Source organism: Leopardus geoffroyi, chromosome B4 (genome assembly GCF_018350155.1).
Source record: "Leopardus geoffroyi isolate Oge1 chromosome B4, O.geoffroyi_Oge1_pat1.0, whole genome shotgun sequence".
NCBI classification, from domain to species: Eukaryota; Metazoa; Chordata; class Mammalia; order Carnivora; family Felidae; genus Leopardus; species Leopardus geoffroyi.
This window is the reverse complement of record NC_059341.1, coordinates 74403821-74431307: the sequence shown is the minus strand read 5'-3', so window position 1 is coordinate 74431307 and position 27487 is coordinate 74403821. Positions and strand designations below refer to the sequence as shown.

Here is a 27487-nt window from a genome sequence, read left to right as displayed (position 1 = left end):
CCAGGCTCTGAGCTGTCAGCACAGAGCCCAAGGCGGAGCTTGAACCCACGTACTGTGAAACCATGACTTGAGCCGTGAGATCATGACCTCAGCCAAAGTTGGAGGCTTAACAGACTGAGCCATCCAGGCGCCCCCCAATTTCTTACTTATTAACATTTGACCCTGTAATGTTATTATTGCTGCACACACACAGTGGAGAACTGCTACACATATACACATAGGTGTAGGAACATATATACATATAAACGTATGTAACAGTATACCTAATGTAGATATGTACTAATATCCATCTTTGTAATTGTTTGCTCTTCACTTTGCTTTTGTTTTCTCACTTTGTTTCATATTGTGCCTCCTTCCTTTCTCTTTCCTCCCCCAGTACTATTGATCCGACCGGATACCATAAGCAACCGAATTTCAGCTGTAAGCCACATGCCCTTGATCCTGGTTCAATTCAATTCAATGTAATAAACATGTATTATTTGCCTATTAGGTGAAACACATACAGATATTTTTTAAAATTCAGTGGCATATCTTGTCTCTCCTTGTCTCCCTCCTTACAGCTCATAATAGATTGTTTTTCCAGGAGATATCTATCCGGGGCAGCACAAACAAAATGAATGGAGGGAGGCAGGCAAGGTACATACAAAACAAATGAACCAGTTATCTAGAAACTATTAGTGAGATACTTCTCTTTGTCACACTCTGTTTTGTTATCCCTTAATATCTGAAGACACCCTGATTTTTGTACACCACTCACTAGCAAATTCAAAATACATTTGGAAATCACTACATAGAAGATAAAGCCTGTGGGTAAATTAAATAAAGCACTGCTTCCAGCAAGAGAAAAACCTAGGAGATGCCGGTTTTATTTCTAATTCCCTTCTCCAATATTCGGAAAATATATTCTCATAAAATAGTGAATGATACGAAGAAAGGTGCACAATAGATGAAAAATATGTTGCGGGGCACCTATAATTTGCAAGAATATAATTAAGCTGTTATTGTTTAAATATGCTAGGTAAAGCTGGAGTCAATTTATTGGTAATATACTTTTGAGGCTCAACCAGGTGCCAATGCTCTGGGAAGCCAACGGTTCCGGGTTTGCCAAAGCCCAGTGGGGAGGGATGAAGGGCTCTCGAGAATCTAATGAGGACACAGTTGTGTTGTTTTTAATCTAAAAATCTATCCTGTCACTTAACGGTCCTGAAGACCCAGATTGGCTATTAGTACGATCACTGCGAAGAGAAGATATTTCTGCAAAAGGAGATCGTTGCTGGCCATGTTAAAAAGAGAACGATGACTAACAGAGTCTAAAGAAAAGGGATTTGCTTTTTGAAAGCAAGTATGTGACACACAGGGCCAGCTTAAAATCAAGTTCTGGCACTTGAATCTGGAAACCTTCAAAGCAAAAAGTATGCACAGTTCTGCTCTTGCTAACACGTTCCCCCCGACCCCTTTCCTGCAACACTTCTTCCTAATCTTCAGCAGGCTTTCCAGCCCCCTACCCAGCTCCGTCTCCTTTCTGAGCAAATGACCTTGCCTCCTACCCTTCAGTGAAAGCAGTAGCACTCAGGGCCCAATCCTCCCAGAGTCCCAACTTTTGCACTGACGTAAATAGGTGAGTAATTATTTGCTTAATGTCTGCACATCTCCCCTGCCCAGTGGCAAGGGCCCTGAGATCAGGGATGGAGCCTGTTCACCAGTGTGGCCAGCACATGGCCCACCTGGGGCTCAAAAGGTGTCTGTTGAATGAATGCATGAGTGAATGAAGGAATGAACACACTTCCTTCCCCCTCATTTATCGGTTTTTGTTTTAAAAACAAAAGTTGTGCTTTTTCCATAATACATCCTCGTGGTAAAAACCAAACCAAAACAAAACAAAACACAACACGCCGGAATGGTACAGAATCAGACTGAAGAGAAGGCTGAAGTCACCCTCCTGGGGAAATTCCTCTGGCTCCCTCCTCACCTCCCCGCCAGCCTCAAAGCTCACCTTCCCCTGCACCCAGATTTCATCCTCTTGATGTGAGCTCCCCCAGGAAACCCTTCTCCTCCACGTGGACGAGTCGGGGAGGGGGGCTTGGCAGGGCCTTTCCTCAGGGTGGCCAAGAGTTGCAACAGCTGAGGGTGAAGGCAAGTAGTGCGGCCAAGGGGAACAGTGGCCGAGCGCCAGGGAAGCTAAATCAGTCATCAGATCTTAAGGGTGAGAGCAGGCTAAAGAAAATAAGAGGCAAAGCAAAAGGTCAGGGCAATGCAGCAGGAGGTCAAGAATGTAAGTGCAAGTGGAGGCCAAGGGAGAGGGTCCAGGGCCATACAGATGAATGGAGGAGGGAGATCAAGAATGCATTTTCTTTTATTTTGGGGTGTACCACGGGGTTGACGATGGCAGGCCTGGCATTCTGATGCCTCTTTCGAACCGCAACCTATTCATTATCCTCTCTTTCTCCAGGCCACTGTTTCCAATTCCTTTCTCAGGCTGTAACGATGCTACGCCTCCTCACCTAAAAACAAAATAAACAAAAAACCCCTCTCTCAACCCTGCCTCCCCTTCAAACTACCCCACCCGGTCTCTCCTCTGCCAATTCAGGACACATTTCTTGAAAGAATCTCCCTGCCTGTATTCCTCTCCACCCACTCACTGCCCAGCTCAGTTGTTTCTGCCTCCTGCACCCCCACTTTGCTGAAAACGGGCTTTGCCAAAGTCATCCTTGACCTTCGTATGGCTATCATTAGATACAGAGAATCTGGTTTCGTTGCCATCCGAACTGCTCTTTGGAGTTCCGACCACCGCCTCCTCATTTGGCCTCTTTGACCTACCCCAGCCTCCCCGCCCCACCTCCCCCCCCTACTCTGCTGGTTCCGCTTCTCTGTCTCTAGCTCATCCTTTCCTTTGTGAGGCTCTCCACTCATTTTTGTCTATAGCTGCCTACGGACATCGGGTAACACTGCGTGATAGACAGCCAGCTGTGGGTGTCGGCCCATCCTAGAGCCGTTAACACGGAGAAGCTGCTCAAGCACCCGGCCTGGAAACGAAACCTCTTCTGCATTATTGTCCAGGATTGACTGCCCTCCACCGATTTTCAATCCTTTATTCCCACATCGGCTCGCCACCTCCTTTTTCTTACAAGAAAGCATTCTTTCCAGTCATTTTGTCATCTTATTATGGTTACCATTCACTGAGCATTTGCTATTAGGGTGTTTCACTCTCACTAATTGATGCATTAAGTTGTTTCTTTAGTCTGCAAATATTTACCTACTCTTACTATGGTACAGGCGCTGTGGATGTATCATTTCTAGTGATTACAACTCACTTAGAAGATAGCATATTGTCGCTTGAGAGGCTGACACTGAGGCTAGCATTTGTCACTCCTGGCTGACGCCCCAAGAACACTCAAGAGGTACAACAGGAATTTGGATTCACAGCTCTTTACATTTCGCTAAGATACCAAAAATGAATAGTCTATCTCTCATCAAGCATCTTATGCCAGGAGCTTTCCTCTCCTTTATCTTATTATACAAGTGGTATCATTAGCTTATGGCCTGATGTTATTTTTGAAACACCTCATTTATTTTTTTTTTTAATTTTTAATTTTTATTTATATTTGACAAAGAGAGAGACAGGGTGCAAGTGGGGGAGGGACAAAGAGGGAGAGAGGGAGACACAGAATCCAACCCAGGCTCCAGGCTCCAAGCTGTCAGCACAGAGCCCGACGCAGGGCTCGAACTCACGGACTTCAGATCATGACCTGAGACTAAGTCGGACGCGTAACCCACTGAGCCACCCGGATGCCCCTTGATGTAATTTTTGAAACAGAGGAAGGAGAGATCATAGCAATGGACACCCCGAATGCCACAACATTATTATCGGCATTATCATGCTTGTTTCCGCATGGTCCCGACGAGGCTACCTATAAATCACGTAGCTTGAGATTCACTTATTTATTCACGTCCTCATAGATCTTACAATATATTTGTAGGGGATGGAGAGGTGAGAAGATCAATTTTAATCAAATAAACAAGAGAGCATATTATTATATCTGAGAAAAGTCCCAGGAGGAAAAGATACAAACAGATATTAAAGAAACTTGATTCGGATTGGGGGGGGGGGTGGGGTCAGGGAAGTTTCCTAAGGACACAACATGTGAGTTGAGATCTAAGTGATAAACAGAAGTTAACCCCATAAATTGGTGAGTACTTCATAAGGAGGGAACAACAGCACACGCAGAGGCTGTGGGTAGAAGAATGGGCATATTGCTCTCTCTCTCTTTTTTATGTTTATTTATTTCTGAGAGCTTGCGTGCTAGCAGGGGAGGGGGCAGAGAGAGTGGGGGGATGGGGGATCCAAAGTGGCCTCTGTCCTGACAGCAGAGCCCATTGCCGGGATGGAACTCATGAGCCATGAGATCACGACCTGAGCCAAAGTGGACCCTTGACCAACTGAGCCACCCGGATGCCCCTAGGCATATTGCTTTCACAGCCTAGCTGCTGGGGCATAGAGTGAGGGTCACAGAAGAGGCCGAGAGGAGTAGCCTGGGCCGGACTACCCTGACCACGCAGCATTCTTTTTCATCTTAAGAATCAAAGTCCAGCAGGATGGGGTCTTAGTAGATTTGTGTTGTGAAAATCTTCCTCTGGCTGCTGTGTGGAGAACCTGCTGGAGGCCCCAGGAAAGACAGAGGATAGTTGGGAAGCTATTGCTACAGTGAGAGCAGGAGAGGACACCTTAGACTAGCGTGGTGGTCACAGAGGAAGAGAGAAGTCCGTAAGTGTGATACCTATTTGAGGAGGCAGAATCAGTAGGACGTGCTGACAGAGTTAGAGAAGTAACGAAGAATAAAGCGCCACAGTTATGTAGGTGCCGGAGACGCCTCATCGCATGAATGATGGTGCCATCCACTGAGATGGGGAAGAGCAGTTGGAGGACATCACGGGTTTGCTGGGTTATGTTAAGATGGAAGGGTCTGTGGCACAACAAGGTGACCGCTGGATGTACAAGTCTGGAATTCCAAAGAGAGACCTGGGTTGAAGATAGGAAGTAAGGAGTCATCGGTGGAGTAATCAAGCCACGGCGTGCAGGAGACAGGCAGGAGGGGCTGTGGGATGAGAAAAGGTTAGGATGGAAACAGCCAGAATTCACCATCCAAAGGACTCACTTTCCCGTCATTTAAAAGAAAAACATTCTCTGAAGAAACTTAGCTACTTCTTAAAATAAAATTTCTCTTAACCAAATTTTAAAACACTAACATAAGTAAGAAGGTTAAAAAAAAGAAAGGAAACCCTGCACCTATCTGGTCCCAAATGAATCTGTAATGTTTTATTTATTAAAAAAAAAAAAAACCCAAAGCATGCAAGATATTGACATTTGTTTAAGTCAAACAATGGTTGCTTGTTTTATGTCTCCGTAATTTTCATATGAATGAAATATTCCATAATGAAACAAAAACAGTAACAGTGAACTTGTTCCAGGAAATAAAGCCGAAGCCAATAAAAATTCAGGCTAGAAATTAAATACAAGAAGCAGGTAAGGGAAAATAAAGGATTAGAGATATGGCCAAGAAGCCCCTTGGCCTCAGTAGGAAAGGTGTTGGCCTAACCCAAGAAGACGTGCCCTGAAAGATACTGCTGATACGTGTGTAGGAATTTCCAACATTATAGAGACCATAACACATAAAATCTTGGTTCTGTTTACATTTCAGGATAATGGGAAGCAAGAAGTTGCCTATACTATTTGTTTGGGCTGCACGTAAAAGTCATTAGTGTGTTTCATGAATAGATGGTACTTTTGTGAGCCCTGTGAATATACTTAAAATTTGGAAGCAAACTACGTCTGAAATAAGACTAGTGATTTATAAGTGATCTCTAATCAGAAATGACTTTGGTCGTATGACAGGACAATGAACCACTGTCCCCCTCACTTATATCACCTACTACCACAACCACCACCATCTCCACTACCCCCAAGAAAAGGTAAGGGAGGATTGTAGAAGGATATCACCTTTAAAAACTTACTCTGGCCTGTACATTAAGGGATATATGGCTCAGTAATGAACCTCTTCTCACAGTACCTAAATGACTACAAACCCCATTGTTTTGGGAAACTATGCTTGAGAGATGTGGAGACAATTAGAAAAAGAAAGAGGCATAGCCGTAACTCTCAAGGGTGGTGTTATTTCAAAAGCAACTGGGTATGGAGTGCTGTGCCTAGTCCCGATTTTTCTACTGTACTCCATGTTGTCAACCCTACCTTGGACCATCCTGTTGGACTCACCCCCATGGGGTGACTCTAGTAGTAAGTAACTCAGACTTAGGAAAATGATTAATGATCACTGGGTCCCCTGAACTACCTGCTGGGGAAAGCAAAGGTCCCTAGGGTGAGGGCAATCCCTGGAGTATTGAAGGGACAGCTGTACCATCGACATTTGAAGAAGGGAGCCCTCCTCCACGCTTCATGGGCCTGAGGTGGAAGATCTGTTACTCATCGTGTGATGGCTATGAAAGGTTTGATTTCTAGAGGAATCTTTTATTTCAAAAAATCACAGTTAGCATACAGTTGTTTTCCCTTTATATGCTCTAGCTCCCTTTTACTTTCGCCAAGACTTCAGCAAAATCTGATTAGTCCACATAACTGGGAGTAGTGACATTGTAGCGGGGCAAAAGAGGATAGCCCCAAATGGAAGTGTTTCTTCACTTTTGGTAACGGGTTGAATAGTGTCCTCCAATAACTCACGCCCCCCTGGAGATTCATCATGTGATCTCATTTGGAGTAAACCTTTGCAGGTAGACCTAAGGCAAAGATCTTTAGAGGAGATTACCCTGGATAAGGTGTGCCTTCAATCCAGTGACTAGTGTCCTTTATAACAGACAGGAAGGAGGAAAACATACAGATGAAGAGAAATGCCTATGTGAAGACAGAGGCAGAGATTAGAGAGACCCATTAGCCAGGAACAGCAAGCATGGCCCGCGGGCCTCAGAAGCTAGGAGCGGGCGTGGAATTCATTCCAGAAGGAACCAACCCTGCTGAAACCTTGATGCGAGACCTCCAGGCTCCTGAACTGTGGAAGAGTAAATTGCTGCTGTTTTAAGCAACCCGCTTCGAGACCATTTGTTAGAACAGGCCTAACTACCTGCTCCACAAATGAAATGAAACTACCACACTTCCACAAATGCCCTGGCGAGGGTGGCAACATTTGTTTGAGAGTGACTGGGGTCCTTGAGTTTCGGGCTGTAAAGAGCAGGAAAGTAGGCAGCGGCCTGGGACCGAGAGCAGAGGACGACAGAGGAACCAGTGGAAAGTGAGCAGCCAAGGAGACTGCTTAGAATGGACATAAGTGAACTCCCCCCACTTGCCCACCATGCTGGAAGGAGGGGAGCCAAAGGGACCAGGGATACCTGATGCTTGAGCTCTATCAGAATCCTCTTCAGGTACAGGAGTGTCCCTGATGTCCTCGACTCCTCCTCTCTTCTGACGACCTTCAGACTTCATGCACAGTGGGGCCATGCATCTCAATATGTCCACGTTCGTGTCGTTCTGACGATTACAAATGACGTGGGCTAAAGCAAGCTTAAATTCCTATTAAGGTCACACAAAATGTCTTGGGTCTTGCCAGAGGATGAACTGTCAAGTGAAGCCCCGTTTTTCTCATTTAAAACAAAAAACAGCTTTAAAAACAACAACAACAACAAAACAGCTTTATTGTGATAATTCACCTATCATGCAATTCACTTAAAGTGTACCATTTCATGGGTCTTAGGATACTCACACATTTGTGCAGCAATTACCACAATTTTAGAGCATTTTCATCCCTGCCAAAAGAAACCTCCCCACCATATCCGTAACCCCCACTCCCATCCACAGCTGTCCCCTCACCCTCGCTTTCTCTCTTTTCTGGTTGTGGATGGCCAAGCAGATAGCCCTGAGGGTAGGTGGCAGCCGTCCTTAAGAAGAAGGCAGCTTTAGCATAAAGCTCATACCGCAGGAGGCAACACGGAGACACAGAAAGCTTTTCAAATCAAAGGAGCCAATTATTTAAGCCAATCTGAATTGCATTTTCTGTCACTTGTATGTAGCTAAAAGCATCTTCACTGATATAATGACTAATGATGAAAAGGGACGAAACATAGTAAAAAAGACGCAAGATTTGGATTTCTTGTTTGGCAACCCTTTTTTTTTTTTTTTTTTTTTTTTTTTAAGTAGGCTTCATGCCCAGCGCGAGACCCAACGTGGGCCTTGAACTCATGACCCTGACATCAAGACTGAGCTGAGATCAAGAGTCAGATGCTTAACTGAGTCAGCCACCCAGGCGCCCTTGGCAACTATTTCTGATTGTCTGCCAAGGGCCGAGCACTTTACACGCATACTCTGGCCGCTTACTATCAATGTGACGTTAGGCGAGTCTTACCCTTTTGTACCTCTGCTTCCCCGTCTCCAAAGGAAGGGATAATGGGAAGGGAGGGAATGGACTTAATTATTTTTAAAAGCCTCTTCTTGCTCTGTTGTGTAGACTTCATTTTAAAAATGAATAATATCACCCCTCAAACATTGTTAATTCAGTCATCCATTCGTTAACTGAAAATAATTGGAAATCTGCAATGTACTGAGATTAAAAGGATAAATAAGACATGGTCCCTGATCCTAAGGAGTCCATAGTTATTAGGGAGATAGATATGGAAGCAACTAACTGTAATGAGTGCCACGAGTGATATTAAAGATGGAGGTCACGAAGCATGGTGGCGTCTCCCAAGGGAGTGCGGGTCAGGAAAGGTTGCAAAGAGTACTGCAGTACTCAGTACTCAGTACTGCACATGAGTAACAAGTTTAGAGGCAGATGGTGGGAAAGACAGCAAGTTATTTTTATAGATGTAAATGATACACATAATATGAATATATATTACACGAACATATCTAATATAAATATAGATAAGAGAGAGAACAGATTTAGAGAAAAGACTTAATTAAAAATGCAAATGTGAGAAAGTATTGGGAATCAATGACAGCAATAGGAACAGTAATATTAGAAAACCTAATGTTTGCTGAGTATTTACTACATCAGGCACTATTTTATTCCATTTTAGGTACTGTCTTTTTCCCCCCCCCCCCTCACATAACCTCATGAAATACACCATCATTCCCCTAATTTTACTAAGGGAAGCACAGGGAAGTAAAGTCACTTGCTCAGTTAGAAAGTGGTGGCACCAGGCTACAAGCCCGGGGGGGCTACCCAGAACCACTGCAGTGCGCAGGTATTCACGTAGGATTCTCCGAATGAAAGACAGGCAGACACCGTAGGGGAAGATTCTTTTTAAAAGTTTTTTTTTTTTAATTATTATTACGTTTCTTTATTTTTGAGAGGCAGAGAAAGACAGAGTGCGAGTGGGAGAGGGCAGAGCGAGAGGGAGACACAGAATCCGAAGCAGGCTCCAGGCTCCGAGCTGTCAGCACAGAGCCCGACACAGGGCTCGAACCCACGAACCGCGAGATCATGACCTGAGCCGAAGTCGCACGCTCAACCGACTGAGCCACCCAGGCGCCCCTGAAAGATTCTTTTTAAACTAATAAGGTATATTTGATCCAACAACCAACGAAGGAAGAGTAGTATTTAGAAATAGTTGGAATGTGATGGGGTAAATAATATTGAAAGGATAATATCAAAGGCATAGGCAGGAGATGATAGAGGCACGGATGAATTCTCCTGGTACAATGCTATGTGAGCCTTGTAACATGGGACCTGGAATATGGGACAATAGAGCTTTTATCTCATGAGGCAGCGTCAGAGCAGGGTGGACAACATGCAAAGTGCTTGCCCTGGTGCCCAGCACATAGGAAACAGCCAGTGAACAACTATAGGTTTATAGAAGTTCTTGCTACAGGATGCTTTTCAGTAAAATCAGCAGATTTAATGAGAGAATGTACAGAAAAAGCCCTTTGGGGAAGGATACAGTGCTCTTCAGAGACGGTTTCATTACTATGACTGATTAAGTGGCACTTACAAACTAGAAACCTTGTTTTCCACAGGTGTTCATTCACTTCATTTATCAACAGAAGCAAGTCTCTCTTTTGCAGTCATGAATTTTCTCCTTCTAACTTGGCAATCACTAATTGTAGCATCAAGATGTTTTCAGATGTAGCTCCATTGTCAAGTCACTAAGCAGCCGATTAACTATACCTGACCTTTTTTTTTTTTATTTAAAAATTTTTTTTAGTTTATTTAGTTTTGAGAGAGAGAGAGAGGGAGAGAAAGCAGGGGAGGGGCAGAGAGAGAGGGAGGCACAGAATTCGAAGCAGGCTGCAGGCCCTGAGCTGTCAGCACAGAGCCCGACGCGGGGCTCGAACTCATGAACCGTGAGATCGTGACCTGAGCCGAAGTCAGCACTTAACCGACTGAGCCACCCAGGCACCCCACATACCTGAACTATTTTAAATAAACCTGTCCGGTGAAGACACATTCTGGTAAGTGCCCCTCAAGGAGTAAGAAAAAAATGTTCCTCTAAACTGAAACCCAAATTCTTACATTTTTGCAATGAAATATTGTTCTGTGGGACTCTGGTCCGATGGGAGAGATTCCCCTGGGGTCTATGTTAACTTGGTCTGTCAGCAAAACCACGCTGCCGTGAGTTTCCATCTTTCATGATTCTTTGAGACTCAGGTGTTATAGACTGAACGTGTTTCCCCAAAATTCATCTGTTGAAGTCCTAACCCACAATGTGATGATAATCACCTTGATGATTATGACCTCATAAATGGAATTAGTGCCCTTATAAAAGGGACCCCAGAGAGTTCACAAGCCATATTTCTGCCTTAAGAGATCACACCGAGGAGTGGGCAGTCTGCGACCAGAAGAGGGGCCTCTGCTGGCACCTTGACCTCAGACTATAAATCTCAGAAATAAATTTCTAGTGTTCACAAGCCATCCAGTCTGCGGCACTTTGGTATAGAAGCCTGCATGAAGGCATCAGGTTAGGACACCTCTCACTCCCTCCTCCCCCAGGTGACATTCAGGGTCTGGTTCTGGGCATACACCTTAAACTTAGCACGCCTTGGAACCTTGAGATGTTGCCAAAAAACCCTGCCATTTCTATTATCACTTATGAAGAGCAGCTGCTTTATAGAGAGAATAAAGTTAATTTGCAAAACCCTTGCCCGTTTTAATAACAAAAGGGAATGTAAAAAAGAACGTAGAGGATAGCACATAACTAAGTAGAAACAGATGGTAGTGAAAACAATGTCACTCTAGAGGAAATTAAAAAAAATTTTTTTAATTATTTTGTTGGTAATTTGTGTTATGGAAATTAGAATAACAAAGTTTTTAATGTGAAATTAAGCAAAAAGACAAATTCACCCAATGTCTCTTTCTGCATGTCTAATACATAAAGTCATTAGACAGAACTTAACATCCTAAAAATTATGGTTCTTCATTCATAAATATTCGTAAATATTTATTGCCAATTTATCCTAAGATACAGTGTTGGATGTACCACCATATAAGCCTAAATTGAATAGAGGACAAATAATACTATGTGATATGATGCAATGTACGACATGTAATGTAATACATAACATGTTATAGCATTTGTTACATAATGTATATTATGTTATTTACATGATATATACATATATACACACATATACATTTATACATATGTATTACATATTATATACATATGTACATATATATGTATATATGTGTAAATGCAATCTATCAAAGTAACAGAAGGAGCTGGTTCCTTTCTTTTAAAGTGCCCCAGTCACTTCCAAGTAGGTCCAAGGGGACACCTCACACATTTCCACAGACCAATCACTGTGGTCTGCCTCAGTCAACATCCTGTTCCTCCTTTCCTCCCCTGGTACCCACCCCACCATAGGTGTTCAAGGAGCCATTTGGAAAGCTCAGAGGACATCCTGGCCCACATTCACAGTGTGGAATGAATACCAGTGTCTCTCAGGGCCCAGATTTGCAGGGGCAGTGGTGGGAAGAAGGGACTTCTCTGTTCCTTGGGCCCTGGGCAGGAACAGAGACCACACCAGCCCCCCTGTCCTCCTCCTCCTCTAGCTCAGCCTCTAGCCCTCAGGCCATAAAAGCCTCCCCTCCACACACATACATGTTAATGGCAGGAAATGGGACAAGGGGCAGGATGGGAGAAGGAGCTGGGACCTGGAAGCTTCCAGACTGATAGCAACCAAGCCCAAAGCATGACTTTATCAACTGCTGAACCCATGCTTGGGATATGTTTCAGCACGGGAGAAAATAAAAGAGTTAATACCTATCCTTATCAAACTATTCCAAAACATACAAGAGGAAGGAGAACTTACAAATTCATTCTGTGAGGCCAGCATTGCCCTGATACCAAAACCAGGTAAAGACACCACTAAAAGTGAGAACTGCAGGCCAATATCCCTGATGAACATGGATGCAACAATTCTCAACAACATACTAGCAAGCTGAATTCACCAATACGTAAAAAAATATCATTCGCCATGATCAAGTGGGATTTATTCCCAGGATACAAGTGTGGTCCATTATCTGCAAATCAATCGGCGTGATGCATCACATCAATAAAAGAAAGAATAAGAACCATATGATCATTTCAATAGAGACAGAAAAAAGTATTTGATAAAGTACAGCACCCATTCATGTAAAAACCCTCGACAAAGTAAGTTTAGAGGGAACATACCTCAACATAGAAAAGGCTATATATGAAAAACCTACAGCTAATCTCATCCTCAATGGGAAAACCTGAGAGCATTTCCTTTATGGTCAGGAACAAGGCAAAGATGTCCACCCTCCCCACTTTAATTCAACGTAGTACTAGAAAGTCCTAGCCACAGCAATTAGCCAGTAAAAAGAAATAAAAGGCATCCAAATCAGTAAGGAAGAAGTAACACTCTCACTATTTGCAGGTGATATGATACTATATATAGAAAACCCCAAAGACTCCACCAAAAAATGGTTAGAACTGATACACGAATTCAGCAAAGTTGCAGGATACAAAATCAATGTACAGAAATCTGTTGCATTTCTATACACCAATAATGAAGCAGCAGAAAGGGAAATCAAGGAATCAATCCCAATTGCACAAAAATAAGATATTTAGGAATAATCCTAACCAAAGAAATGAAAGATCTGTACTCTGAAAACTATAAGTCACTGATGAAAGAAACTGAAGGTGACACAAAGAAATGGAAAGACATTCCATGTTCATGGATTGGAAGAACAAATATTGTTAAAATGTCTGTACTACCCAAAGTGATCTTTGGTACACAATTAATGCAATCCCTGTCAAAATACCAACTGCATTTTTCACAAAGCTAGAACAAACAATCATAATGTTCGTATTTGGCTATCCCAAATAGGCAAAGCAATCTTGAAAAAGAGAAGCAAAGCTGGGGGCATCACAATTCTGGATTTCAAGTAATAGTTACAAAGCTGTAATCATCAAAATAGCATGGCACTGGCACAAAAATTGACATATGGATCAACAGAACAGAATAGAAAATCCAGAAATAAACCCCTAATTATAGGGTCAATTAATCTGTGGCAAGCAAGAAAGAATAGCCAATGGGAAAAAGACAGTCTCTTCAACAAGTGATGTCGGAAAAAATGGTCAGCTACATGCAAAAGAATGAAACTGGACCACTTTCTTACACCATACACAAAAATAAATTTAAAATGGATAAAAGGCCTAAATGTGAGACCTGAAACCATAAAAATTCTAGAGGAGAACACAGGAAGCAATCTCTTTGATACCAGCCATAGCAACTTCTTACTAGATGTGTCCTGAGGCAAGGGAAATAAAAGCAAAAAGAAACTTAAACTATTGGGACTACATCAAAATAAAAAACTTCTGCACAGTGAAGGAGACTGTCAACAAAACTAAAAGGCAACCTATGGAATGGGAGAAGATATTTGCAAATGACATATCCAAAAAGGGTTAGTATCCAAAATATACAAAGAACTTATAAAACTCAACACACACACACACACACACACACACACACACACACACACAATCCAATTAAAAATGGGCAGAAGACATGAATAGACATTTTCCCAAAGAAGACATCCAGATGGCTAACAGACACACGAAAAGATGCTCAACATCACTCATCATCAGGGAAATGCAAATCAAAACTACAATGAGATACCACCTCACACCTGTCAGAATGGCTAAAACCAATAACACAGGAAACAACAGGTGTTGGCGAGGATGTGGGGAAAGGGGAACTCTCTTTCACTGTCGGTAGGAATGCAAACTGGTACAGCCACTGTGGAAAACAGAATGGAGGTTCCTCAAAAAGTTAAAAATAGAACTACCCTACAATCCAACAATCACACTACTGGTCATTTACCCAAAGAATACAAAAATACTAATTCAAAGGGATACACGCACCCCTTTATTTATAGCATCAGCATTATTTACAATAGCCAAGGTACGGAAGCAGCCGAAGTATCCATCGATTGATGAATGGATAAAGATAAAGAAGTTTATAACATACATTATATATATATATATATATATATATATATATATATATATATATATTTAAGAAACAAACAAGCAAAGGGAAAAAATAAAGGAAAGACAAATTAAGAAACAGACTCTTGGGGTGCCTAGATGGCACAGTTGTTTAAGCATCCAACTCTTGCTTTCGGCTCAGGTCATGATCTCATAGTTCATGGGTTCGAACCACACATCAGGCTCCGCACTGGCAGCACAGAGCCTGCTTGGGATTCTCTTTCCCTCTCTCTCCGCCTCTCCCCTGGTCTTTCTCTCTCACTCTCTCTCACTCTCTCAAAATAAATAAAAAAACATTTAAAAAGAAGAAGAAAGAAATAGACTCTTAATTATAGAGAACAAACTTATGATCACCAGAGGGGAAATGGGTGGGATTAGGTGATGGGAATTGAAGAATAAAAAACAAAACACCCCACAAAACTCAGAACCTGGGATTGAGGTGTGACTTTGTCCTTTGCACATTAAATATTGCAGAATATTGCAACACATCTTTCCTAACATACAACTTGCTGCAATATGTCAACATAAGTTGAAGCAGAAATGCAGGGAATGACTGTAAATCTCACTTCCAAACTGACTTTACCATTTTTGTTTAAGGTGTAAAGGAACCCCTGTTTTTCTTTCTGTAAATGGAGGTACTCAATGTCCCATGTTTGGGGTTTGTTCCTTACTGACTCACTCAGATGCCTCCTCCAGTTTATAGTCAGACTTTTTATAAGAACCAGAACCTTTTTTCCTCGTGAACTCTTCGTGGCAAGTTGAACTAACAGATCCCTCCCTCTCCCGCCTCAATCATTAGCAGAGGGTCCTGTATCAAAAAGATTCCATGAGGCTAGATCATTCCTTCCAGACAGCAAAGGGAGAGGCCACTGACAACTAACATACTATGAGGTTTACTGCAATGCGGCTGAATCAAAAGCACTGTATTGCGGGTGGGATGAGATTTTCTATTCTTCCTAAAGAATCCAGCAAAAGGAAAAGTAACTCTGGTCATCCCTAGGTGAGTAAAGCACGTCTCTGAGACGTGTTGATTCACAGGGGACCAAGAAACAGACCGGCCCGCCCATGGCTCTTACTGGCAGGGAGACAGAACTGGAATCAGAATCCCCCATTATCTCATTATGGAGAGAGGAGCTTGTCTGCCGCTGGAGAGGAGTCCTTCTCGCGACCCGAGATGGATCTGCCCCTCCGCTCTCTCAAGCGCACCAGTTCAAACGCGGGCATGGGCTTTGCATGGGCATACAAATATGGTAAAGTGACTACTGTCTTAAGAAACAAAAACTTTCCTCACACTCATCCTCAAGAGTCATTTCCTCAGGGAAGTCTTTCCCTGCCCCCAGTGCAGTCTCTGTCGTTTTATATTTATTTGTGTTGCACGTTGAGTAAAACGTTTTCTCTTGCCAAATTATAAACTCCACAGGGATTATGTCTGTTTGGCTCACAGTTCTGTCCCTAGCACCCAGCACCAAGGGGGGCACCCAATAAATATCCACTAAATCAGAAGATGAGCAGATACAGACAGGACTGGGTTTTCTGAGGGAGGAGATGGAGTCACCAGGATTGAATGGAGGGCTCTCTGTGCACAGGCAGAAGCCAGAGGGGAGGAGTGTCTCCAGTGAAGGCAGCAGTGGAGAAGCTTTGTGTCAGGGCCTTCCTCTGTACAGTCAAATTTGTCAAAACTTCAGCCTTCAAACTTCCACTTCGGAATACTCTTCTGAGATGTGCCTCACTCTTCAGAATTTAACATATCTACATAGTCCTGTGTTTGTGGCTGTTGAGTGCTGGCCAGGTAAGGCTGCCTCAAAGGGAAAGGCCCAGACCTCCTACTTTGCTGAGAGTCTCATCAGAGAAGGGACTGGAAGGGCACTGCCCCACTGGGAAGAATGGAAGGAAGAACCCCCCCTTGGTCAGTGGCCTTACATGCAGTGACACAGAAGATGATCTCAATATTGAGTCTTAATGTCCCATATAGGTCAGGAATATCCTCCTTCCAGAATGACATAAGGTAGGTCCTCAGTAACACCAAATTTTAAGACCAATAATTTCCAAAGTCATCTTCATGGTGGTATTTTAATTGGAAATGCTTTTTGATAAAAGCCCATTCTTTCAGTAAATTATTACTCAACTTTTCAACTTCTCAAAAACAAAAACAAGGGAAGCATCAATGGATTTACCCCTCCGTTCATTTATTCATTCAGCAAATACATCTTGACAAAAACAGCTACAGAACTTACACTCTCAAGAGGAACCGTGCAAACAACCTATTCTTCAATGAGAAAGAATGAAGCAATACTACAGCATTGGGATGGCCAGATGCTAGAGGCCAATGCAGAAATCAGCACATAATTCTGACCTCTTTCACACCATCTCTCTCCTCCATTTGAGCACCACAAGTTCAATGCTTTCATGGAACTTTGCAAGTTTTGTTTTATTTCAGATTCAGTCTTCTGAAAATTAGGAAGTAGATTAATAATAGTTTCCTGCCATCCATCTCTTCAGAAGGCAAATAGGACACTGGAGTTTTGTTGTGGAGACAAGGGAATAAAAGAACACCCACAAGCTATTCGTTTGTAGAATGTAGATCACACAGGACACGAGGATCAAATAGGCTGCCCTTTTGTACTAGGGATGAGCAAACAGGCCCAGGGGAATAGAATAAAATTCTGGGGTAATTATAAGAATTCTTCACTGACAAATGATATGACTGTTATCAGCATTTTCCATTTGAAAAGGGGTATGTGGTGTGACTTAATTAAACTTGTTAAAATAACTCTATGAATAGGTACAAAGTGTTATCCCCAATCACAGATGAGAAAACTGAAGGATAGAGAGGCTGATAACTTGCCTAATTATCGTACAACTAATAACTAGTTATTAGCCAGTAAGTGTCAGAGCTGGAATTCAAACCTAGGGAATCTGGTTCAAGAAATCAGACACCAAGTGTTTGGGGCACCTGGGTGGCTCAGTTGGTTAAGCGTCTGACTCTTGATTTGGGCCCAGGTCATGATCTCACTGTTTCATGAGTCTGAGTCCCACATCAGGCTCTGCACCAACAGCATGGAAGCTGTTTGGGATTCTCCCTCTCCCTCTCTCTCTCTCTCTCTGCCCCTCCTGCACTCTCTCTCTCAGAATAAACTTAAAAACAACAACAACAACAACAACAACAACAACAACAACAACGTTTAATTTCTTTAACTTCACATGTTCTGTCTCTTTTAAATTTGGAATTTGTGCATATATTTTTGTACATGTGTATATTGGACTTTTGTACATATATTTGTACATATAAATGTATTTAATGTGGTAAGTCTCATTAGACATGTCTGGGTTTTGGTGATAAGTCCTCTCATCTGATTTTCCCAGATAAAGCAAATACGAAGTGAAGACTGACATGACTAAGTTACTAACTCTTGGAGGAATGTCACAAAGGGTAAAATTTGCTTCTAGAGTAATTTGATATCATTTTCTCAAAGCTGTCATGCTACTGTGTTACCTGGCGACATCAAATCAATGTCGATCTCTGCTCAAACACCAGTTGTGCAAAACATGTCAGCATCGCCGGTAGCCTGGCAGATTTAATCATTGTCTCTCTGAGCACCAAAATTATAGTTGGACACCTAATCATTGTGCCTCTGGACTTTGGAGAAAAAAAACAAACAGAAAAGATACAAATTATCATTAGGGACAAGTAACAGGTGATTTTACTTAATAACTCTGAAATAGACAGTGTTTGTTACAATATGCAAATCACAGGGCATCCTTCATTCATTCTCTCACTCGTTCGACCTCTAGCAACTGAGTACCTAGGTGTCCGATGCAATGGAAATGCCATGAACACAGATAAGAATGAGATTGGCTGCTGAGGAGCTCAAAGTCTAATGGGGCCAAATAATGTATTATGATCTATCTCTGGAGCCCAAATGAGGGCAAGTTTAATCATGGAACAGAATGAGGAGAGCTTTGGAGTCACGTATACCTGAGTCCTAATTCGGATTCTGCCTCTCACAAGCCACTTAACTCAGACTCAGTCAGAGAAACAGTCTCTGTTTTCTCATCTGCAAAGTGCGGATAAAAACATCCACCTCACAGGGTGGTTGTAAGTACTAAATGCCATGCCCAAACATGCTGGTTCTCTTTTTCTACCCTTCTTAGAACTCTACCCCACTCCCACCCCATGTCCCCAACCTACCAAGAAAAAAGAGAAATGGAGGAGTTGAGAAGGGTTTCATTCACTTAAGTGGCGACATTGAACAGTGAGGAAAAGGTGAAGTTGACAGGCAGAGCCAGTGGCAAGGGATTCCAGAAAGTGGGCATAGCGCGCTCAACAGCTCTAAGGCATGGAAAACCATGGTATTGGTGCTGGGGGCTGGGGGGCAGTAAGTGGTTTAGAATCAGGGCTGTGTAGACAGGTATAGTTGATTGGTGCTTTGAGTGTCAAGTTGGAAAAGGAAGGTGGTGTGTTTGATAAATACAACTGGTCGGGTGTCCGCCTGTAAAGCCATTTCCAAAGGCTGACTTCCCTGGGGCTGGGGTCGAATGCTGACCACACAATGCACAATTCTCTCTGAGCTGCCTATGTGCAAATATGGGCTCTGCTCTCCCTGTCACCTCCTGGATGGGACCTTGAGTCTGGTCCCTAACATCCCAATATTGGCCACTAGACTTGGGTCTTCTAGGATCTTATATCTAGTTTGATATTTCATTTTGAGATCCAGATGCTAGTTGTTTCATCAAGTGTGAAACTGAGATGGTAAGTGATCTATTCAGGTATTTTCTTCCTAGAACCAGTAAGAAATAGTAGCTCATTTAGAGAGCATAACACTAAAAAGAAACTCAACCACAAATATAATTCCTGGTATTACTCAGTGTTTCACATAAATCAAATTCAAATTCATATGAAACAATGTCATTATAAAGACATTAGAATTTACAAAGGCTCATGCAATTATGCTAAAGAGATCATTGCTTTTATAGTAATTATTTTAAAAATCATAATAGTTTCGCTAAGCATGCCATTTAGGGTTGACTACATTGTAGGCAGGAAAACAGTTATCAGTCTTAGAAAAGAAAATGCTCAGAAGTAAAGGGAGGTGAGCTGTGGGAGATATTGAATTTGAAGCCAGTGGTTCATATTCCAGTCTGTCAATTATTAGCTCTGTGTCTTTGGACAAATCACTTAACCTCATTTCCCTTTCTCACTGAATGGGGAAAATAATACTTAGCTTATTTTAGTATCAAGTTCCATAATATACATTAAGGTGCTTCATAACCTAAAGTCAGTTTAGAATCATACTAATTATTAATTGGAAAAACAATCCATATTAAAAGTCTACTATCAAAGAAAAAAGTTTATACGCGTCTACTAAAGTCGCTGCTATCAAACTTCTCAACAATAGTCTATAAACCAAGGAAATTTAGAGTCTTGCCACGGGGTGTTTGGATAATAACTGTGTTCTATTTCCTTCCTCGGGCATTCCTGTGTGCTAAAATTTGGCAATGGGTATACTCTGGATCATCAGACCTGAGAGATATTCCCCCCCAAGGGCTCTAGTCATGGAAAAATACTACGTGCTCCATCCCAACCTAGAGAGACTGATTAAAACTTCTGAGGAATCCCACAAGAACTTTCACCACAATGTTTTCCAAACTTATGGGAGCAGAGAACTCTGTTTTCAAGTATTAATTTTGGTTCAAAAGAATATATTTGGGGAGTATTTCCCCATATAGACTTTTCTTAAAAATGAAAGAATTCCCAACAAAACCAATAACATTCTTAGGTCAATATAATTTCAGAGCAGAGAGTTTCCATCGAGTGAGCTTTGTCCAAATGGTACTAAATGCTATCTGCCGTGTAAGTTTTTCTTGATTGCAAACATTTCATTTGTCTCCATCACTAGGTGAGTTTTTAGTGTTGTCTGCAAATAACAAGTCAGGAAAACAATGTGCCAAGAAATGTTCTCCATTTTTCAGGAGACTGAGTCACCAAGAACTTAAGTGACTTGGCCAAGGTCACATAGCTGGTAGGCGGTGGCTCTGAGATTTAAACCTAAGCTAACTGCTCCAGAGCCAGTGAATGATTTGACGACAAATCAGAATGTGTTTTACACTGCGGTCCTGCAGGTGTATTCATGTCGCTGGTGAGGGCTGCTTCTCATTGTCTCCAAGACTGGTTGAGAACAGACCTCGGAAGATTGGCAGGAAGATTCAACAGAGCCGTCAATGGCTCAAAGTTTGGATTGTATCAGGGAAGATAAAGCGTTGTCAGTTGTCTCGTACCATCCAGAAGTCGCTTTGAGCTCTTCGTAGACTCTGATGATGGACCATAGCTACAAGAGACGACACACTTGGACCTTGTTCAGCACTGCACCGATTCACAGATGAAGGCAGCTCGTTTTACCTCAACCTGACATTGGGATTTCAACTCACCTGACATTAAGAGTTTATATCGGTGGCTAACCCATAGGACTCCAACCCACACCTGACATTAAGAGTTTATATAGGTGGGTAACCCATAGGACTCCAGCAAATTCGGCAGTGAAACACCATTTGTTATCTTTTCTGTACTGAGATACGGATGCCAAGAACTGACTAAGAAGCAGTTCATTACAAAGTTAAGCAGCGGCACAGCTAACTAGTATCTGCCTTACAATTGCGTGATGCTGTCTTCATCTGGTTGTCTCTGAAAAGGCCTGTCATTTCAGAAACCTTAAGCAGAGAGAAATGTACATCCGTCTTGATCTCCCACTAACCCTCTCTCAAGCCTACCAATTTTGACAGTTCAGTAGCTTTACAAAATATGCTTATGTTTGTTAAGTAAGAATCAGCGGAAAGTGTGGTAGTATAAAGATAATGTAGTTTCAACAAGTTTAAAGGGACCTGAAAATTATTCTGATGTATTCGAATTTCTCGGAATGGAAATTTCTTGTTATGACAAACTAAGGAGGTATACTAGGTGGGTGGTCAGGTGGGCGATCATCAGCTTTCATAAAACAAGGATTTTTCTAGATACTGATTTTTATGTATGTTTCGTGTCCAACACACGGCAACCCCAGTGAAGGTATTTGCTGCATCATCCTTCTATTGAATTTGCATTGTTGCGCGGTTTTAGTACAATTCGATGTGTCTGGCCATGTCAGAAAGCAATTTGTGATGCCTCGTGAGTTTGCTGCACTGTGGAGTCAGATCGCCATTGGAGAATATCTTTTTCCCCAAAGAATGACACATGAGTACAAAAATAAACACAGGGCTATGAACAAATGGGTTACAGAGGCCTTCTTTGAAATAAGAATTTTGCTTACCATCAGAAAATGGCTTTCACGTGAACGGTTTTCCTTGAAATGGCAGGTTAATGCCTTTAGTGAAGAGAATTAAAATTATAGTGCTATTTATCATATCCTAATTCCTTCTCCATACATACTGAGGGTTATGCTTAAATTGAAATCCCAGAAAAGAAATTGCCGCGAAGATCGCCACTCATAGTTAAATGCTACCAAGCTACCCCCCGCTTCACTGATGCATGAAGGGGCTTTAATGGTGACTGACGGGTTTTTCATTTATACCCCTTCCTCCATTTTTCCCCCCTTTTACGTCAGGCTCAGGTTCGACATCCCCAAACCTGGAGGCAGTTTAGGGACACCTACCCGAAAGACTTTTTTCCTGACTTCGAAGGGAAGATCAACATGCATTTCTGCATGTAGGGCAGACTCAACAAATGCAACCTTGACTATTGAGGAGACTTCATTACAAAACCACAAACAACCAAACAACAACCGCGAAAACCCGAACTCACACCAAGGTATTCTCCGCTGTCGGGGACCCAGAGAGGAGGGAGCAGGGGCCGGCGGCTCCCAGGCTTCACTCTTGCGGGACAGCTGGACAACTCAGCCCACCTGGGAGGATGCTTCTGTTTACATCTCAGGTTGCCGCCTGGCGATTGGTGGCTGGGCTGGAAGGGAGGGTCCTCAGGAAAGGCGACACTGGGGATGCTGCCCCCTATCACATGATGGAAATTTCCACTCTTTAGAAAGGCGAAAAGAAAAGAAAGGAGGGTCTCTCAATCCACCCTTTTCCGATACTTCCCCCGGATCCCAATCGGCAGAAGTAGAAAACGACACAGGTGAGTGACACTTTTCTAATCTCTGCTAGACTTAGAGACTTGTCAGTGTGCGAACTGGTGGCTGGATCCCAGCCGGTGTTGGTGTGGGTGCGCGTGTGTGATTGCGCGCACAGGGACACGCACGCGTGTGTGGTCCGTTTGCTCAACCTTCTGGGGCTTAGGTTAGGCATTGCGGCTCTTCGTAACTTGTTTGTTGATTGACCCTAATTCTTCTTAGGTTTTCTAAAGGATCATGCTTTGGGTGGGTTATTGCAGGCTAATGACCGATTGACTAGAAATTAAGTAAACCAGGGCATACAGAGGTAAAGGGAACTAGCTGGGAAGGCTCGTGTGTGGCTCTCTTTGCAAGAGAGGTGGCGGTTCCAAGGTAGCCCATTCCCAGGAGGCGGGAGGGGGTGGCTGGGGCTTGCCCCCCCCCCCCGATTTCCTAGGCCCTTGGGATTTCCAGTTGGGTGTCCAGCGACCGCCTTCCACAGCGGTGGCCCTGCCACCAGCCTCGCTCGAGTCGAGTCGGCTTGCGATCAGTGCTGGCAAGTGCTACCCAAGTCGCGGGGCCGGGGCCGGTGTCCTCAGGGCGGGGACATTGGGTGCTGGACCTAAAATAGACCCGTTGTCCCTGACAGCTGGGCTGCCTGGGCCAGGCCAGCACGGTTCCCTTGGTGGGGGGCTGTGGCCCCAGGAGGAGTCCCGAGAGTGTCTCCTTGAGGGGAGGAGGAAGGCGAGAGCCTTGCTGGGTCTGGGGGCCCTGACTGCGGGCGGCAGCGGCGGGTTCGAACACTGAGGCCGAAGTTCCGACAGAGGTGTCCAGCGCCCGCTCCAGGGGACCGGGAAGCCCGGGGCGCACTGGAGAGAAGGGAGGAGAGGTGCAGAAACGCGGAGCGGGAAAGGCGAGTGGAATCGAGGGGACGTCGAGGGGACATCAGAGAGAGGGGTGAAGGCGAGAGGCGATAAGAGGCCAGAGCCCCGGAGAGCGTGAGGGTTGGAGGGAAAATGGAGAAAAGAGAATGAATGAGAAGAGCGAAGGGAGCGCACACGCAGGGAGCTCCTGGGGGTGACCTGGGAGCCTCGGAGTCCGGAGTCCGAGAGAGGAGAGAGGTGACGGCGGGGACGAGCGGGCTGTGTGCTGGGAGCGGCACGGGGAGTGGCTTTTCACAGGCAGTGGCACCGGTGGGCGCCGCGCCCCGGCCGCTGGCAGGGGTGGAGGCGCCGAGGCACGCGGTGCACCCCTCGGGGCCCCCAGCTTCTCTTAGCGATCCAGCAAGGACAGGTAGGGAGAACGCCCCTCCGGTGCCGGGAGCACCGGGAGATGCGTACCCGCCTGCTGACTTGGTCAGAGAAAGCGATAAACTAGGAAGCCCAGCCTGGGAGGCTTGGTGGCTGGTGTGCCAGGGTGGCACCGGGCAGTGACGGGGCAGTAGTTGGGTCCTTGAGAGACTCGGCGAGGACCTAGAGATCCCGAGCCTCAGTTCTAAGCCGAGTGTTTAGAGACCTGGTCCTGGTTTCACCAGAGGACGGAGTGTGTCTGGAAGTCAATTTCGCAGGGCAAAAGTGCATCTCTACCTGTCTCCGGGCATCTTACACCCTGAGAAAAGAGGCAAAGGGGTAGCTGTGGCCCTGAAGGTATAAGCAGACCCTGGCCGCCCAGGCGCATCCCACAGACACCTATTCGCCAGGGGCCCCTCCCCACTCCTCCCCCCACCCCCGGCTCCTGGGCCGGCTTTCTTTGTTATGCATTTGGGAGCGGTGCAGCTTCTCACCCCTGGGGAAGGAAGGAGAGTTGGCCTGTTTCCCAGTTTACCGCTTTCTTATATTCGTATTTGCTTCCCGGCAGTGCAGACATAGTCATTATGACTGAATTGTCTTACGTTGTAAAAAGAACACGCTATGCCTGGATCACAATCTCCAGGGCCCGGTAGCTAGGGCTCTACTTTGGGTTTGGTTCAACTTCGGTTATAGCCTTTTATAGAACTTAATTTAGGGGTGAAGTGGGGGGGATAAGCCCCACTGCAAACAAGTCCCTAAGGAGTCATCGAGGTTGGTAGACTCTCTCACTTGGAACACAAGAAGTGTGTGTGCGTGCACGTGCGTGTGCACATGTGTAATGTAGTGTAATGTGTGTAATGTGTAATGTAGCTTGCAAATGCTAACACACGAAATCTACAGAAAATCCACAGTCTGGGTAGAAGTTTGTTAAGGACAGAGAAACTGAAGACTATGTGAACTTTGCCAAATTATTGAATGCCGTGTGTTCAGAGACAGAAAGCTTTTATTGGGCTGATTCTGTCACAAAACACTAAAACGAAGGGAGACTGGTGTAAGGGGACAAATGGTTTTCAAGGCTGCAGGGATGGGTGAGTATGTAATGCAAGGTGCTCCAAGGAGGCTAGTCTGTACTGGATTAGTGATGACAATGACTTACACATATATATCCGTTATTATATTTATTCTGTTTTGCTTCTTTTATGTGAAGTCCTCATAACCACCTTAGGAAATAGACTCTATTATTATATTCATTTTACAGAGCAAGACTGGGACATATACAGTGCAGGGAACATAGAACCTCTTTGGAAGTCCTATTTGGGCAATTACTTGTTCTTAAATCTAAACGAACAGTTCTCTTTTACTTTGGACTTTATCAGGGGCAGAACTGGACAGGTGACTTTCAGAGACCCAAAGCTGGCTGTTTGGCCTGTTACAGACCAAACCGATGCTAAGAAAGCCAAGGCATGATCATACAGCTATAGACTGCATCTTCGCAGGCCCAGAACTAGATTTTTTCAATAAGTGACATTTGAGAAATGCATAGTATGCCTGTGGTTACCTGTCAGTTTATCAAATGCTGGGGACGAGCATGATAAATACAGCTGCTGTGGACTTCTGTGTTAAGTGTTTTTCTTCTTTCACGTCATTGCCATTGTTTATTTCCTCAGTGTTTTTCAGGCATCTATTTCTTTTTCTTCCCCCTTATCTTTTGTACTGACTTACTAATATTTTCTAACTATTGTTAAAAACAAAAAAACACCAAGAAGGGCTTAATTTAATTTTTACTCTCCAAAGCCATGACTTCTATGAAAAAAAAAAAAAAATCAAAGGAATAATGGGGTTTATGGCTACTTCTATATTTTTGATATCTATCAAAATAGTACAGTTTGGTTTTTTTTTTTTTTTTAACGTGCTTCATGTATCACCTGAAGTTATCCTCCTTGCCACAACTGCCCTGGGGACATCTTGTAGGAAGGGTAAGGGGCGGGAGTAGGGGAGAGAGAAAGAAAGGAGAGGAGAACTCTGTTAAGAGCCAGACTTTTATAGCTCAGTCCTTATGTTCCAAATGTGAATCACCTTTAATCTTCACACATGGTATAGGTGTTTGTTATCTCCAGTTTACAGAGGAGGAAACTGAAGCTCATAGAAATGGAGGAAAGAGCCAAGGGTCACCCAGCTGGTAAGTGACAGTGCTGGCATCAGAACTAAGTCCCTTCCGTGCCTGAGTTCCTGCTTCCATTTGAGCCAGCACAAAGAAAGAGGACTAGGAAAACCAAAACTTAAGGAAAAAAGAGGTTTAGAAAGATGTTGCACAATAGGGTAGGATATGCACGATGGGAGAAATGAACTGCCAATTCCCTTTTGTATGACTGCTAACCTTCTTCTGGTCCTCCTTCTCCTATTTTTGTAGTGACTTAATTCCATTCGTTCATTCCACAGTCACTGAGTATCATTACCTTCCAGGAACCCTGTTAAGGAGTTTCTTTTATCCCTGTTTCCCTAACACCTACCACAGTCCCGGGCAAATGTGCCCAACAGATGTTTGTTGAATAAATGAATTAGTCTAGTCAAGGAAAGAATAAGCAAGCAAACAGTCACACTAACAACAGCATGTTGATGGCCAGGAAAAATTCAGATTGGAGTATGGCACCTCTGAAGCTGGCTTAGGTAGGGGGCCAGGGAACATTTCAAGACTAGGTAACACCTGAGCTAGGTTATGAAGTAGAAATAAAAGTTAGGCAGGCAGGGGCGCCTGGGTGGCGCAGTCGGTTAAGCGTCCGACTTCAGCCAGGTCACGATCTCACGGTCCATGAGTTCGAGCCCCGCGTCAGGCTCTGGGCTGATGGCTCAGAGCCTGGAGCCTGTTTCCGATTCTGTGTCTCCCTCTCTCTCTGCCCCTCCCCCATTCATGCTCTGTCTCTCTCTGTCCCAAAAATAAATAAACATTGAAAAAAAAAATTAAAAAAAAAAAAAAAGTTAGGCAGGCAAAGAAGTGAAGGAAGTGGGAGAAGATTCTCAACAGAGACCAGCCTGAAGGGAGAAAGGAGAAAGTGTGAGCCACTTAGGGAACTTAGGAGTTCAGTACTGGGAAGTGGAACGTGTAAGGCAAGAGGCTGGGAGGGAGGAGTGTCCTGTGAGGTCCTCACTCATTCTGTCTGCAGGGGTCCCAAAGCTCTGCCTTGCCCTTGCATTTCAGAAGTGAACCGTCCTAACAAGGAACAAAATGACTGAATACAGGAATTGGCAACACATTTTATTATTTTATCATTTGATTATGGTCATATAACAGAGAAGTATAATTTTTTAGACTCCTTATAATGTTAGGGTTTGAAACACTGTGCTCACATGGAAAGACCAGACTTTGGTGTCCTCTGTATGGGAAAATCAATTATTTTTCTAGTTCTTGAGGGGATAGTCCATTTTAACAAAGATACAATTTACACAATCACAAAAAACTATTTCCAAACAAATGCTTTTCTGTGTTTTTCTGACGGGGAGGGGTAGCCGGGGAGGATTTGTCTCCTTATTTTAGTTTTTAGTGGTTTTATTTATTTTACTGTGTTGCAGAAGAGTCTGGAAGGAAAAATGTATTTAAAA

General features: G+C 43.7%; 1 protein-coding gene and 1 long non-coding RNA gene across 2 annotated transcripts in view; one reads left to right on the top strand and one right to left on the bottom strand.

Annotated features, from left to right (window-relative positions):
- Positions 1 to 2336: 2336 nt before the first annotated feature.
- On the bottom strand, positions 2337 to 10668 carry LOC123590287. Its single transcript, XR_006708703.1, has 3 exons — positions 10509 to 10668; positions 7390 to 7615; positions 2337 to 2501 (listed from the first exon to the last, which is right to left on the bottom strand). It is a non-coding gene; the product is annotated as an uncharacterized LOC123590287 (long non-coding RNA).
- An 11850-nt stretch (positions 10669 to 22518) lies between these two features.
- Positions 22519 to 27487, top strand: part of SLC38A4 (solute carrier family 38 member 4) — a 68451-nt gene continuing 63482 nt past the window's right edge. Inside the window, exon 1 of the mRNA XM_045463253.1 lies at positions 22519 to 22627. The gene's annotated coding sequence lies outside the window, so the exon portion shown is untranslated. The remainder of the gene's footprint in view (positions 22628 to 27487) is intronic.